This window comes from Halichoerus grypus, chromosome 7, assembly GCF_964656455.1.
Source record: "Halichoerus grypus chromosome 7, mHalGry1.hap1.1, whole genome shotgun sequence".
Lineage (NCBI taxonomy): Eukaryota > Metazoa > Chordata > Mammalia > Carnivora > Phocidae > Halichoerus > Halichoerus grypus.
This window is the reverse complement of record NC_135718.1, coordinates 97,887,500-97,895,862: the sequence shown is the minus strand read 5'-3', so window position 1 is coordinate 97,895,862 and position 8,363 is coordinate 97,887,500.

Below are 8,363 nucleotides of genomic sequence, written 5' to 3'. Positions count from 1 at the left end.
TCCTGGAAAGAGACTGCCCTTGTTAGTTAGAAAGAGTGTTTGGGGGGGCGCCTGGGTGGCTCAGTCGGTTAAGTGTCTGCCTTTGGCTCAGGTCATGATCCGAGGGTCCTGGGATCGAGTCCCTCATGGAGCCCGCCCCCATCGAGCCCCCCCAGTAAGCCTCCGTACTCAGCGGGGAGTCTGCTTCTCCCTTTCCCTCTAACCGGTGTGCTTGCAGACCTGCCCTAGACTGTTCTAGATTAGGAGAAGACGGACAAGCCCCTGATAAGAAATGGGCAAGTGGGACTGGTTCTCCTGGCCCCACTGCTCAAGAAGAGCCATGTGGGGACAGGTGAGCGGCAAGAACTTGGCTTCAAATTAGTTGGGTTGAGTCATGACCTCCCCGAGGGAGCAATCCCTTTCCCCAGGGACTGTAAACTGATATCCCAGAAGACTGGCTGTGGGATTTGGACATAGATTGCGATCTACCTGTGTGCACAATGTCTAATTGTTCCTGATTTGCTCTGAAAGCGTCTCCTGATACTTGGTAGCAGCTCAAATCAGTGGCAGTCCCTGGGCTGTCCAACAGAGAGGTTTGCCCAGGTTTCTTGGTGGAGACTGGAGCCATTGGAATTGGGGCGCCCTGAACTCAAACCAACCAGCCATTCTTGCCCAGGCACCTCTGACCCCAAAGGTCATGCCAAGAGCCCAGAGGCTCTGCTCATGAGTTCAGCACTTTAGCCAAATAATGGCCGTCATTGTTGTGTTTCCCAAATGCCACAAGGCTCTCTTCTCTCCAGGTTTCACTGATCCACACTGCTTGTAAAAAGACCCCTGGATTGTGTCAGCATTCCTCTGAGCTCTCTCTCTGGTTATCAAAGTCCAGACTCCTTGGTGTGGGCTGATGGATGCCTGGTGTGCTTTTCCAAGGTGGGCTAGTGAGACAAAAGACAGTAGGGGTGGGGGAGGTGAGTTAGAATAGACGTGAGGCTGCTAAACAAACAGACCAAAATACAATAACTTACACTAAGTTATTTCTCTCTCACGTCAAATTTCAGGTGAGTAGTTCAGAGGTGGTACACTCCAAAATGGCTTCCTCGGCTCCTGCCATCACATTCCGTGTCCCCGCCATCAGGAAGGAGGAGAGCACAGGCTGTTGTTTTAAGGGGCTGGCCTGGAAGAGTGCACATATCACTTCTACTTATATTTCACGTTGGCCCAAACATAATTTACATGGACAACTGTAGCTGCAAGGGAAACTGGGAAATGTAGTTTTTAGCTGAGTTGCCAGTGTGCAGTAAGAACTTCTATTGCTGTAGAAAAAGAGAATAGACCCTGGGCAGAACAGATAACCACTACCGACCGCAATAACTCTGGGAAGCTCTTGCATGAATTGAGAGGCCATTTATGTTTTCTTTAAGAAGTCTGGATTTAGAGTCGGAGTATCTGGCTTAGAGCCACATCTCTGCCTCTCAGAGTTGGCAAGTTTTGCGACATCTCTGGATCTCAGTTTCCCCCGCTGTACAATGAGGTAATGATAACTAGTCTGCCCACCTCACTGGGATGTTGGGAGGCTCAAAAACACTAATTTCTCTGAGAACCTAGAGTAGGGGACACAGTCACCTGAAAAGCAGAACGCTACTTACTGCCCTGGGACACCCTGAGGTGGCTTCTTGTTATTGCTTCGAAGTTGTGAGCACTTAGTGCTGGCTGTCCTGCTTGGCTTAGGGTGAAAACACCTGAAACCACGTATCTGAAATTTCCTGGAATTGCATTTCCCCTCACAGGGGGATACTATTGTATGTCCTATGGTATGTCACCTCACCCGGTTAGCCTGGCCTCGCTGTGGCCACGCACCTCTCCCCAGGCTCCGGGGCTCCTATCTTCGTCTTGAGGGACAGTCGTCGGCAACCTGCCCCGCTGGTTCTTTCCGAGCTCTAATCACGTGTGGCCGATGAAGGCCCAGGAAGTTACTTCTCACAGAGTGGATCTGGGTGGAGACCCCCTGAACAGGACCCGGGGGGAGGAAACCAGTGAGTGGCCCCCAGCTTTGCCAGTCTGAGCGGTTCCCCCTACCCCACGGGCAGCAAACCACAGAAGGCAGCCTTGGCATGTTTTTGCAACCCTCACTGAGCTTGTATGGTGGTCTACAATGTGTGTTAGCGATAGCAGAATCTATCTTATTGATTGGTCTCTGAGGCCCTGAAGGAAGGAGGGAAGGATGGGAGGAAGGAAATGTTTTCTCAGCATCTTTTATGTCACAGGCACATAAACAACTTGCCAGCTTTGGTCCCTCACCCAACCTCACTGCCAGGGGAGCTTATGACTCCTTGTTGATAGAGGAGGGGTTGGAGGTTGGACTACCTTGCTCAGGACTACACAACATTAGTAGAAGAGTCGAGATTTGAACCCAAGACCTCTGACACCAAGTCTGGCTCTCTTTCTATAATGCCATAATTATTTTTATTACAGTTGAGTGTGAAAGGGTAGCAATCAGCTGGTCGGTCCTTGGATCCTCCTCTGGGCATTACTAGCATGATTTCATACCTACCACAAGGACCCAGAAAAGTCAGAATAAATGGCATTTTTTGGGTGCCTGGGTGGCTCAGTTGTTATGTGTCTGCCTTTGGCTGGGGTCCTGGGATCGAGCCCCACATCGGGCTCCCTGCTCTGCTGGAAGCCTGCTTCTCCCTCTCCCACTCCCCCTGCTTGTGTTCCCTCTCTCGCTGTGTCTCTCTCTGTCAAATAAATAAATAAAATCTTTTAAAAAATTGCATTTTTCACCATTTCATCTCTGATAGTGCACAGCACAGTATCTGACATGTGAAACAGGTCATTATAGTATTTATTGGACATACTTAAGTTGTTGGATTGATATTTTTAAAAGAATCATCACTGCATTCCAAGAGTTGAAGGTAAAAGCACCTTGCAAAGCCTTCATGGGACTAGGGTCTTTGTGCAGATACAATAAACAAGGGACATCAAGGAAAGGGGTTTTCTGGACACAACTGTTCATGCCCAGATTTTTGGCAGGCCCTGAGCAGGAGTTCACCAATGGTCCACTATGGCTGGTGTCTGAGTCACACTCAGTCTTGAATCCGTGGCAAAAGCAGATGGCAACTTCTGGCAGGCATCCTCCAGAGCAGAGAATTTCCCATGATGTTTGTGCATGGCAGCCATCCATCCTGGATTTTCTGGCATGGTCCTGTTTTATGTCTTTTGTTCAGAAGTCCTGAGAAAGGCACGTGCCCAGTGGGGTAGTAATGAGTCCTGCTCTTGAATTTGGAAAATATGGTTACAGCGGGCACGTGGAAGGTGCCTTTTATTGCTTCCTGCTATAGATCAAAAGTAGAGGGGTTGGACTGCCCAGGACAGCCTGCTTTACCCAGGCAAAGGGAGGGACCCCAGGGCTCATGAGTCATTCTGTTATTCTGTTGAGGTCAGGAAGCCGGGGGCAGCTTCCCCTAGAGAAAGCCAACTGGGGCTGGAGCAGGGCTGCGTCCCGAGGATTGGGTCCTGGAAAAGCTACAGAAAGTGATAACAGGAAAGAAAAGAAGCAGAGGCAGAAACTGCTCTTTGGATCTCATTGCACAAAGGAAGGAGGTGACCCAAGGGCTCCTTGTGACACAGGAAGAAGCACATTTGGGGAAGTGAGAGCTCTCTCTGCAGATCCCTCAGATTAGAGGCCAACCATGGGGGGCCCCAGAGCAAGCATGAGGTTCTTCTGTGGTTCTGGCTCTTTCCACTCCTGGGTGGGGTCACTGCTGGGTAAGGGTACCTCTCACAAGCACTGTCAAACCAAGCCAAGAGCCTATTTGGTTTCTAGGATCAGTCCATTAAGATCCCCCCCAGTCCCCATTCCTCCCACCCTTCAGCCCCCAGCCTGTTTGGTGGCCCCCTGAGGGTTAAGCTTTGTGCCCGGACTCAGGAGACCTGGGGTCTTATCTGGATTCACTAATCAGCTCTGAAACCTCGGGCGCATCACTTTTGACCCCTCTGACCCCGTTTTCTTGCCAGTCAAATGAGAAGCAGCAAAGACTGACAGAGCTATGAGTGCTTACCACTCACTTACTAGACTGGTTGCTTCTCTCTGAGGTGACTCAGCCAGCTGACTCCACATGGGGAAAGCTTGAAAGTGTTAGTGTTCCTCCAAATCTTTTCGATTCTACACCATTCATTCATTCATTCACTTAAACATGTATTGAGCACCACTGTATGTCAGCACTGCTAAGTACCACCTCGTGTTAGCTTCTCCTTACTGAGTCCCTCTAATGTGTCATGTGCTGTCTTGCCCGCTTTAGATAGATCCTCCATCCCATTTAATCCCCACCCCCACAGTTCTAGGAGATGATACTTCCCTTTTTAGGCTAAGAAGAGTTTAAGCAACTTGCTCCATATATCATTGATTCTAGGTCAGACCCCAGAAGTGGTGTTTTGATACACTAATTCTGTGGCTGCAGAGACACATGACACAGCTAGTTGGTTTCTGATCTGAAGGAGGTTCCAGCCAGCAGCCCTGTGGCAGAAGGCCAGCCCTGGAGATTAGAACATGTCCCACCCATTCCAGAAAATCTGGTGACCCTAGAACACACAGCCAACTCCTTTTCTCTCGCTGCTCCCAGCCCCAATTTCCAGACCTAGGTTCTCACAAGACTGTAAACTGTAGAAACAGCGCCCTCGTGCGTCAGAAAAACAACATACATTTGAACTATGAGGCCCTTTAGTTTTTACTTTTTTTTTTTTTCTTTCTTTCTTTCCTTCTATGTCTTCGAAACATTCTGGGGAGAAATGATGACAAATCGCTAAAGCTGCATAACTTGACCCAGAGGCAAATGTCTATTAACTGCTAGGACTAGCAGGAGAGCACAAAGGGGAGTGATCTTGGAATACTCGCTTGCTGAGTGACTTGATGTCCTGTACTAGCCTGGAAAATCAAAACTTCTGTTGTTCCAATCTGAGAATGATCCTTACTTCTTTACATGTTCCCTTTCTTTCTTTATACTTGCTTTTCCATTTCTTTTCTCTTTTTCTTGTTTTCCATTCATTTGCTTTCTTCCCCTTCCCCTCTGCACTCTCCCTAACTACTCTTAGAAACAGCTCTATTTCCCTATAAATCATAGCATTTTTGTCTTTCCCTTTTATGTTATTCAAAAAAATTGCCTCTTCCTTTTTGAATGTGTGTTTTGGTGGAGAGGGTATGCAACGAGGGAAACATTGATATAACAGAGAAAATCAGAGTTGGAGCGAAAACATCTGGATTTGCCTCCATCTACCCATCGCTTTCTGCTCTTTCCACAGAGGATTAGCAGTCACTTGTTAAAACACATGCCATACAAATGACACAATGTGTAAGTTGGGAGATAGGATGTAGGAAAACATATAATAATATAAAAGGTCAGGGGTGAGAGCGGTACAAAGTAATGCACATTTGCTCAAAGTGGGTCACAAGATATTTCATTGTAGAATCTCTCAGAAACCAAGGCAAAGAGGAACAAGTAATTAGTAATTGGATTTATCATATTCATTAGGTGAAAACAAACAATTGTTCTTTGGAAGGACTGTGCTTTCTGATGTCGGGGCGGGACAAATTCTCCCCATGGGTTCTTGGGAGGGGCACGCTGCGACACTGGGAGACACCCTCACCAAGCCCCTGCCTTAGCTACAGTAACAAACATCCTCTAGTTGTTTCTTACAACAACGTTCAAGGTAAGGCTGATAGTGTAACTCCAGCAAATAGTTCAGTAAAAACAAAACCAAACGGGGTGGGTGGGGGGACGACACAATATAATCCAAGCAGGCAATTCTCTGCTACTCTGATACATTTCAAGGATAAAATTCAGAATAGCTACAAGAATGATTGGACTGCATTTTCTTAGGAAATCTACCACCACCCATCTTATTTCTCCTGACTGGGATTTTATAAAACCGAACAAGACAGATTATGAGTTTGTAATCCCTCAAAAGAACCTGTGTTATTGATAAAAAGAAGATTGTCGTGTTTTTGATAACTAAAAGGGAGAAGAGAATTTAGGACTGCATCCAGACACACGGCTGGCTGGTGCCCTACTCCATCTCAGCGGAGGGTGAAATAAAAGAGTACCTAGAAGCTGGAGCCAAAATCTCTTTTAGAAAACAGTTTGGGGTCGACTCCAGCTTATGAAAGAAAGAAAGAGGCACCAAAAAATTCTCAAATTTTCATGTGTGCAGGACCTTGTCAGAAAGACTTTTTCCTAAAAGAGGTGTCAAATAATGTCAAAATAATTGCAGACTGACTAAACAAGTGTTTAAAATGCAGAGCCCTATCTAAAACTAATGATGTAATGTATGGGGATTAACATAACAATAAAAAATTAAAAATAAATAAATAAATAAAATGCAGAGCCCTGGGACCCCCCCCCCAAGATTTTGGTTTCATTGTTCTAGAGTGGATCAGTGAATGTGCATTTTAAACAATTGGGACAAGACTCTGCCTTAAAGTGGGGCTATGATAATCCTAGTTGGGAAAAAAAATTCAAAGCAGATGCTAGTGATCATTCACTTGGACAAAAATCTCTCAATAAAACACCTTGACTGATGTTAATTTTAAACTATAATTTCCTGGTAAATCCTGTAGGACAAATTCGTTTAAAATGGTGTCCCTCCCCCAGGAACTAAATGTTCTAACCTGATGCATAGAATTGCTACAGCAATGTTGGAAGATGTTTGCCAAAACTGATTTGATTTTAGAATAGATAAACTCAAGTCAGTAGGTCACTTAGGATTAGGTTTGTCTGCACATAACAGAAAAATCACAGTGGCTTAAACAAAGCTTAGTTCTGTCTCCCAGAAATGAGTTTCAGAGCCTGGCAGTGCTGGGCTGGGTGCATGGAGTGCTCTGCAATGTGGGGACCCAGGCTCCTTCCATTGCGCTGATCTCCAGCATGTGGCTGAAGGTGGTTGCTGGAGCTCCGGTCATAGTTCTACATTATAGAGAGCAGAAGAGAAGAAGGGTGAAGACTGATGTACCCCGTCTCTTTAAGGATACTTTCCAAGTTCATATTCAGCATGTCTGCTGACATTTCATTGCCCAGAACTTAGTCTCATGGCCATATCTAGCTGCGAGGATTTGAAGGTCTGGGAAATGTACTTTATTTTAGATGGCCAAGTGCCCACCTAAATTTGGGGGTTGATTACAAGAGGAAGAAGGTGGAAATGGGTCCTGGGGGACATCTCCCAGTCTCTGCCATAGTCATTTGTGGACACAGATTAGGTGACAGGGTCAATCATTGGTTGAAGTGATTTCTAGTGGGCAACATCAAAGCCATGTCACCTCTTTTAGGAAAAAGCCTTTCTGAGCTCAAGAACAGACACTCATGCTTCCTTCTCATCTCAGAGCAAAAGCAGTCCATAAGATATCTACCCGTGTAATATGACTGTGACAAACCCAAGCAGCACAGACAATAAAAAGTTCAAGTTCTCTCCTGCCACAGCCCCCAGCCCCCGGTCCTACTCAGGGCAGTCTTGGTAACATTCTGGGCGTTTCTTGCCAGACAAGATTATGTCTGCCACTCATACTTGTTATTTGATTTATCAGCTTCCCACATGCTTATCCTGACTTCTATTTTGTTTTGTTCTGTATCAGTGTGGGGTTTCCTCGTGATTTATCACAAGGAGGGAGGCAGGGGAGTCAAAGATTACAGATGTTAGAAAGTTAAAAGGGCCTGAGAAATTGCAATGGGTTCTCACAAGTTATTCCTCTGTGTATAAACCAGGAAATGTAAATGGGACTAGGTTTGCTCTTTTTTTTTTTTTTTTCCCCTCTTGACTTAAGGAATTTTCTTTATTTTGGAATATTGGATGGCTGGACAGCACCAGGAGGCCTCGGAGCCAAGGAGAAGGCTCAGTGGAGGAGAGGACATTTTTCCCCTCCTTTCTCCCCTTCCTTTTTGATTTGCTTATTTATTTATCTAATACCATCTTGTTGTATGAAAGGCTCAGGGTGGTTAAAAGTAGAAAAACATTGAAATTGGGGTCAAAAGATGGAAAAGGGCAAGTGTTACCAGCCTTATACCGGGGGGCCAGGTAGGTGACAAAATGAGGAGGTGATGCAGGTGGGCCTGGAGAGGTCACAACCTTTCTAAGGGACAGCGGCTCATGCTTCAGGCCTAGGCCACCTGATTCCATTTCCTTAGAGGATGGCAGAAATGCAGATTTCCTGATTTATAACTCTCAGAAACTCCATCTTTCAAAAACTTCAAGTTGGGATCTGTGAAGTTAGAAGCCAGTTGGTGGTTTTCCTCAGAGAGGTGGGGATAGCCAGGAGGAGACATGAGCATGATTGCCTGGAACGTTCTGGGGCTTCATCTAGGCTGGTTCCATGGGTGTGTGTAGTTTGTGAACATTTA